Raw genomic sequence first — 8,566 nt, forward strand, 5'->3', positions numbered from 1 at the left:
ATTTGTTTAGCAATTTGAAAATATTAACATCTTCCAGATCTTTATTATGGGTTTCCGAAAACATATCGTTTAAGAAATATACAATTTCCTCTTATATTTCAGGCCTTATGTTCATTATTTCTAAGCTAAAATGATTTCCATGCAATTAAAAATCAGTTTGAATTATTTTAAAATGAAGGAATCTTTTGTTATGAAAATCTATTTGTAGTTCATTCAAGAGGTCAATGTAATATAGGCCTAGTAATTTTATATCTTGTATACAGTATTGATAAATGAGTGTAAACAAAGAAAATTAACTAACTTCTTTCCTGATAAATTTCCTTTCCATACATCTATAAGAAAAAAAAAACAGTAGTTTTATAGGCCTTGTCTAGTAGGCCTACATTGTACAAGCTATGTGGTAGGTAGGAGTTTCTATGGCAACTGGTCGTTTGATGGAATAGCCCCATTTGCTCAATGCTTTTTTCTTAACGTGAAATCTTCTATATAAGTAAAACAAAAGAATTGATGCTGTCGTACATAATATGAACTACGTATATTTTTATTATGTCCCTGAAGCTACCGATTTGATTCCCTAACAAGTTAATTTCTGTGTCCTATTACAGTTAATCATTTATTAACATATTGAAATCCTAAGCCAACGAAATATATTTAAAACAAGGCGACAATTACTGGTACTTAAAATATATTATTATATTATATTACTGCATCTTTTCTTTCATAAAAACAGAAATTATTTTCCTCGTGTCAAAAAACCGACGAAGCATTTTTCCAATGCTTACCCACCTTATAGCTCTATAATATTTATGGCAAATATTTGTGAAATTACAGGAAATGAAGTTACAGTTTTAACATAATTATAATAATAATTAATACATATTTTACAAGAATAGGTATTTTCGCAGAAATTCACGTTTCCGTGGGATTTTCAATGACATGTTATGAAGCCAGGCCACCAGCGTTGTGTACACTGAACTGCAAGTCCGTTGTGGTGGGCGTATAGCCTCTACTACCCTGCTTCGTTTTCCAGGGGCTGGCTCGTGAGTCATAAGATGCCGAGGTATGGTATAAAAAACAGAACTTCAAACAAGGAAGTAAATCTATCGCTGCTGTTGGGAAGTGGTGTGGGTTAATAAATAAAAAACGCATTCCTCTCTATTCCCATGCCTGGCTATAGCCTTTAACATTGCCTTTTACGTATGAATTTTATGTTATAGGATTGTAGCATACAGAAGACAGTGGTTTCATTACAACATTAGTGCAGTTATTTGTAATATTTCAACATACTTATCTAGGTTGGAAGTCAGTAAAATTAACTTTCAATCGTGGCGGCAGTTTGCTGTCATGACGAGAAAACACAGTAACGTGCAAAAAAGAAATGTCCAAAACCAGAAAAGGAAATACGGTACTGGGTTTATGATAAATACATCTTATATATGTAACTTCTATTCAGCGTCGGATATAAACAGTTGAATAGCTCTCCTTTTTATATACTCTAAAAATAGCGTCTCATAAAAACGAATATGTCTTCCATAATGAATGTATTGTAATGCCAGTTAAAAACAATTGAATAAGTTACTGCATTTAGCGTCGGATAAAACAAATGAATACGTTCCTACGTACTGCATTCAGCGTCTGATAAAAACAAATGAATACGTTTCTACGTATTGCATTCAGCGTCGGATATGAACAGTTGAATAGCGCTCCTTTTTAAGTACTCTGAAAATAGCGTCTGATAAAAACGAATAGATCTATGTCTTCCATAATGAATGTACATTACATGTAGAGCCGGTTAAAAACAATTGAATACTGCATTTAGCGTCGGATAAAAACAAATGAATACGTTTCTACGTAGCTATTGTATTCAGCTTCGGATATAAACAGTTGAATAGCTCTCCTTTTTATATACTCTAAAAATAGCGTCTGATAAAAACGAATATGTCTTCCATAATGAATGTACAGTTACCCTTAAAAAGAATGAGACGATTCTTGGTCGTCGGAAGTTAAAGTTCTACAGCGCGGTTCACTCGATATCACGTAACGATACGTAACATGACAAATAGTAAAGAATTGTTACAAGGACCAAAACAAGGACAAGGACCAGAATAAGGATCACGAAGAATACTACCATTTAAGGCCAGGATTTCACAACATAGCTCGAGTCACAAAATATCATTGCTTCACTGTACCGAATGGTAAATGCCTGCTAAGGGATCTACATTCTGGACTGCTGCTGTCACTGTCTTGTCTCGGTAGCTCATATAGTAGCGTGTCGGTTCCAATGTATAACCGAAACGTCTCGTGTTCGATCCCGGGTAAAACTTTTTTTTTATTGAGGTGTAATTAATTTTTTCAGAGATCCACGACTGTCTAATTTCTAGAAAAATATGGAATAATTTATGCCCAATTTCTGGGTCTTACAAGTGGGCTGAACCTCGTCAAAATAAATAAATCTTACTTGGATGTTAAAAGTATTCTTCCTCAAACAAAAATCATAAGAAACAAAAAGAGACCTGTTAACTTAAAATCTTGTCCACATGACATCAGCTTCTATTACAGCTCTAAGTCGATCCGGCATGGATGTCACGAGATTGTGGAATAAGTTCTGATCCCCGGCGAGATCTTCCCAGGTGTCAACAACTTGATCCCACAATTCGTCTCGATTTCGAGGGCGTCGGTGGGCATAGGTGGCTATTCTTCTCCTTTTCAATTCCGCCCATAAATTTTCGATGACATTCAAATCAGATGACTTCGGAGACCAATTAATGATTTCGATCTCGGGTCTCTTTTGAAACCATCTTTGAATGCTTGCAGCATAGTGCACGAGATGATTATCCTGCTGGAACAGCAATGTTCCTTCGGGAAAACGTTCTCGGGCGGAGGGAAGGAATATATTTTCCAGAATATGCTTGTAAGTTCCCGCATTAAACCGGCCATCGATTCGTTCTATAACGCCAGGTCCATCGTAAGACATCCACCCCCAACACGATATGCTAAAGCGCCCCGATCTTTCACGTCGGTGCACATAGCGCTGGTCATGTCGGAGACCATCCTCACGATAGACACGGACAGGACCTTCGTAATCACTCGAGATGGTTGTTTAGTCGGAGAAAATTACATTTCTCCAATCGAAATGCACTCGATTGGTAGCGAAGGCAAGACGGTCGACAGCTTGTGCTTCCCCCAATATTTCCATTTGCGCAGCCCTCCGGCTCCTAATACCGCGGTTCCTCAACCTGCTGATCACAGTCTGTGAAGAGCCGGGAAAGTTAGATGCTGCTCTTATTTCGTTAGCAGTCAGAAAGGGGTCCTGTCGAACTGTCTCGAATAAGAGAGCATCCTCTTCCAATGAAGAAATCCGCGGACGCCCAGGAATAGGGCGATTTTTGACCTCTCCTAAATTTTGGTAACGATGAACCCACCTCGCGTCTGTACTTCCAGGAACACCGACCAAACGGCCAGCAGATCTAGCCCCATATCCAGCCTCAACTAGAGCTATAACTCGCTGTCTCATGCCACGTCGGTTCGCCATTACGATGAGAAATGAGGGATGACGATAATACTTTAGTGTAGACAATGACTATTTAACGTGATATAGAATTATTGAAATGAGAAATGAAGGATGACGATAATGCTTTAGTGTAGAAAATGACTATTTAACGTGATATAGAATTATTGAAATGAGCGGCCGGGTAGCTCAGTTGGTAGAGCAGCTGGCTACGGACTGAAAGGTCCGGGGTTCGATCCCAGGTGGTGACAGGATTTTTTCTCGTTGCCAAACTTTCAGAACGGCCCCAAGATTCACTCAGCCTTCTATAAAATTGAGTACCGGGTCCTTCCCGGGGGTAAAAGGCGGTCAGAGCGTGGTGCCGACCACACCACCTCATTCTAGTGCCGAGGTCATGGAAAGCATGGGGCTCTACCTCCATGCCCCCCAAGTGTCTTCATGGCATGTTACGGGGATACCTGTACCTTTTTACCTTTTAGAATTATTGAAATAAGAGGCATCTTGCATAGTAAGAGTTAATAAATCAACCCTAAATTAAATATCTAAATAACAGGATATAACAGGAAGTCCAACTGTTGCGAAACTAATCAAATTAAATCTAAGCTGAAGTAGCACAGCCATTGATAAATGTTTTGTACACAGAATTAGACTGAATTCCTATTCGACAGAACCTATAATCAATGGCTTGTCTGAACATGATAAACAAATCCTAAGTGTTTCCAATGTCACTGAACAATTTCAAAATATTAATTTAAAAACTAAAAAAGGGTCGTAAATGCTGTATCTAATGATTATTTACATTTATATCTACAAAATGAATCTTGGAAAAATGTATATGATACTGGTACTACTGATATTAAGAGTTAATGTATTGCATTTTTCACTTAATTTCATAATCACTTCAGTGGATTTTCTCCACTCAATGTTGTGAAAAAATTCAAAAGTAAAAACATGTAGATAACGCAGGGACTTCAAAATCTCATGTATTAAAAAGAAGAATCTATATGTAATGAGTTGCAATGTAATGATCCTCATGTTCTTAAATACTGCAAGAAGTACAGTGTAATTTATCAAAAATTATGAAAGAGAGAAATAGAATATATTTGAATAGAAAAGTACAAAATTCAGATAATGCAATTAAATCTATTCGGAATATTATTAAATTTAAACTTGTAGATGTCCTAAGAAAGAGAATATTTTTTTACTAAAACCAATGATTATAAAGTAGAGGATCCCAAATCTATTGCAAATTCTTTTAACGTATTATAGTATATAGTACAGAAATATTATTGACAACTTAAACATTCAAGATTTTGCAAAAGATACGGCAATTGGTTACTTAACAGATGCATTTAATAATTAGTATTAATATATGTAATTAGTCAATAACTGCAACAGTGCTTTTCCATTCAATCATAGCATGAATAAAATTGAATGCACATTAAATTAAACACTATTGCAAACACGTAGATAAAATAGTTAAAATTAACTGAAGGTGTGAGAATGAAATAATCTAAAGCCATACTTTTAACAAAAATTGTTTTGTGCGAGTGCATTTCTTACACAAATGGGAAAGCTATTAATAAAATATTGTAATAATTACTCAACAAATGACATAGCCTAAGGACTCTAAACCTTTGTAAAAGTTTGTCTATTATTATATATATTTTTATAATTTCATTTTAATTGTTAGTTTTTAATATATATGCATTTACATTGTATATGTGTGTGTGTGTATAAATGCATTCATTAGATTAACGTTTATAATATTATAACTTGTAATTTTGTATTGTTTGCGATCATTAACACTTAATCTCAGGACTTTGTAAAACTCTATTTCAACGTTACTTAGCTATTTCAACGTTATTTAGACAAAAAAAATCGTTGTGTAGACTAAGAATCGAACTCGCACTCTTCTACACAACACGCAGAAGTCTTACCGTCTGAGCTATTGAAATGACATGAAAGCTTTCCTTTCTGTGTGGAGTGTCGATCTAGTCAAGAAGGTCCATTGTCGATTTAACTACACGATTTATGTATATATTTATCTTTACGTAATATTATCATATTTTTTGCAGTTTTTGAAGTGAATTTCGGAACGATGCTAGTAACAAACCAAATAGTCTGAATTTAAGTAACTCAATATTCGTTATCTTGTGTATCAGTGCTCTGGTCTCCGATCATGCGCAGTGTCTCACATCTGAGACTTAGGAATATTCAATCGTCTCATCCTTTTTCAGGGAAACTGTACATATTGAGCAGGAAATACTGGGTGTTCAGTTCAAAGTGTGTCATGGCTCGCTGTATGCCGTCATGTGGCTAGCCGATGAGCCTAGAAAATTCAATCTTCCTACTCTTCTGCAGAGGTATTACCTATGTGTCAGAGAAGTTGCCTAGCAAGTACGGCATTCATTCTGAAGAGTACTTACCGATATGTATGGTAACGCCGGTAGTGGCAGGAATGTGAACTTGTTTGGAAACATGTACTGAAGTGGGTTTTTTCTTACTGTCGGGATACGGGGAAAGGGTTAAGACGATTACTTACGTATTTGTTGACATTAACTTCGACGGTCAACATGGACACGGAGCATTTGATTTGTGTTGTGGAATGTTGCCGTACGCAAATGATGATAACAAATACCCTGCGTACGACTTGCCCGCGCAAAACACAGTTCGAAAGAGGTTATGGATGCACACAGACCGTACAGACCGCCATCTGTTGCTACAATGTTCAAGTTATACTGTACACGTTCTCAAGTTCAGATTGAATGCCACTTCTCTGACATAAAAGCTGAAACTCGCTTCAAATCGCTGACTCACAACAGTGACCTCATGACACGCTTTGAAATGAACACCCAGTAGAATACATTAAAATAAGAAAGTATATAGTCTGAGTTTCATAATCAAGTGTATAGCTAATTGGAAAAATAGCTGGAATTCTGCGCAATTTGGCAACAGTGCATCACTGGCTCATCCATGAATACACAAACGAACTCTAGGTCTGAACAGCAGCATTCCAGCAGGGTTGCCAAACTTACTAATGGCAGGAAATAACGGTGTGTTAATATTTCTATATAATTTTCGGGAAAACCATTATATTCAAAAACTGTAAAGGCGTAAATCATTCTTGATAAGTTTGAGTAAAACATGTTAACATTTGGTGGACATTATTTTTGTCTGAGTATTCATTTTGGACTAATATGATATTAGACATTTTTGTTATATCTATCCAAGGAATAATCTGTTAAAACCTGCAGTTAGATTACTTCCAATCTGTGCATAAAATGTGTTCAGTATTTTCAAATATATTGATATAGCCAATTGGCTTGTCAGCACGACATCTCATCCTGCTCTAGGTTTTTCTATGGTTTCCCTTGAGCAATAAGGCAAATGTCGGGATGAGCCCTAAAAGAAATGGGCCACGGACCACTTCCCTTCCCCCACTCTTTCTCTTCTACTATCACAAAGAACTTGCTAATTTCTTAGATAACAACCCTGAGTTATGATAATAGGGGAACATAAATATATTGTAAGTTCACAGGGCTAACGGCTTCGAAGCTGGGTACCTGGTTAAAAAAAAAATATATATATATATATATATATTGCCTGTTTTGAGGGGGAGGGATTAACCTCGAGCTCCTAAACTAAATGCGTCAAAAGGAAGAAGAGATGTTCAGTTATTGGCTAAGTTGTCAAAAGGTGATTGAGAATTGTTCATATTTAGACTACAGGTAAAAATTGTAAATGGTTTTTTGAATAAAAATATGTTGAAAATGAGATTAAATTATTTCAATAGGTACCCTGCTGAGAATCACACCTATTTTCAGTATTTCAAGTGGAAGCTATTGAAATATCAATTACACCACAAAACAGGATGTGTGTACCTAAAAAGACTGTTTTAAGTGTTACCAGTATGCGTACAACAGACGTGTATGTACTATTGCAGCCAGTTGAAATTATTGATCCTAATACTGTCAATGCCTCCAAATCTTGAATGTAAAACATTGAAGTAGAGGAACATGTTTTCTAATGCCAGGCGTTTGAGAAAGTCATTTGACCTCTTGCACTCCAATATTTTTCAAAGATATTATCATGGTCAGCCACTGAAGCACAGATTTTGAGGTGTTCCGAATCCATTCTTGTCGCTAGATGGAACTATAGTTGCAAGCTATTTCCCTATGCACAGGCACGGGTTCGATCCCCGCTTGGGCTGATTACCTGGTTGGGTTTTTTCCGAGGTTTCCAATCTATGGCGAATCCTCGGCCTCATTTCTCCAAATATCATCTCGCTATCACCAATCTCATCGATGCTAAATAACCTAGTAGTTGATACAGCGTCGTTAAATAACTAAAACTTTCCTCATGCAATTCCGTCAGGGTTGTAACGTGACTTCTTTTGCAGTCACTAGATGGCAGCATAGTAAAATTGATAAAATTTTTCTTGGAAGTCCATTAGGCTGAACAGTCTGTGGAACAACTGGATAATACCCACGGCAGACCAATGTCGATAGTCGACGCTACTCACTGCCACTAGTCACCGGGCCGTACCGAGCCGTATCAAACAAAATATAATCGAAATGGTGGTAGTCAAATTCGCGACTATATTCTTAAATAATTCACTCCATTAGTCAAGTTCAAGGTTTTATGTAGTACAACGGCGGTTTTTTGAATGCATTAAAAGAAAATGAAGATGCAACAAGATCATAAACCAGGTTATCACAAGGAAATTAACAGGAAAAAAGGTGTGTTTCACGGAATACCATTAAAATGACGGAAAGTAAATTTCCGGTTAATGTTCGCCAAAGCGTAAAGTACGTAATTATGACGGCGTTGCTGTTTTGTTTCTGGCCTATAGAAAAATACCTAGCCTTTTACGAAAAAAAATTTTAGGGACCATGAAATTATTCACCGCTTCCATTATAGGCCTATTATTTTTTTATCAAAATTACGAATCAAAAACTGTCATATTATATAATTTTAACTACTACATGGACGAATGGAATCAAGCTAACGTAACCAAAGCTAAGCTAACCTAACCTAACCTAACCAAAGCTAACC

This window comes from Periplaneta americana, chromosome 6, assembly GCF_040183065.1.
Source record: "Periplaneta americana isolate PAMFEO1 chromosome 6, P.americana_PAMFEO1_priV1, whole genome shotgun sequence".
In the NCBI taxonomy this organism is placed as follows: Eukaryota; Metazoa; Arthropoda; class Insecta; order Blattodea; family Blattidae; genus Periplaneta; species Periplaneta americana.